Consider the following 290-nt stretch of genomic DNA (forward strand, 5'->3'; position numbering starts at 1 on the left):
CGAGAGAGGAGCAACAAAGACAAGGAAGAGACATTGAGGAGCTCAAGCACTCCATAAGATCTTCAGGAGGAAGAACAAGCCGCCATCACTAAGGTGGACCCGTTCTTTAATTTCCTTGTTCTTTATTTTCTGTTTTTCGAAAAAATCATGCTTATATTTATCTATGTTTGTGTCTTGTGATCATTAGTGTCTTAGTGTCTATGCCTTAAAATTATGAATGTCCTATGAATCCATCACCTCTCTTAAAAAAAATGTTCTTAATTGAAAAAGAGTAGAATTGCATGAATTTT

The sequence above is a fragment of the Arachis duranensis genome, chromosome 7 (genome assembly GCF_000817695.3).
Source record: "Arachis duranensis cultivar V14167 chromosome 7, aradu.V14167.gnm2.J7QH, whole genome shotgun sequence".
Classification (NCBI taxonomy): Eukaryota; Viridiplantae; Streptophyta; class Magnoliopsida; order Fabales; family Fabaceae; genus Arachis; species Arachis duranensis.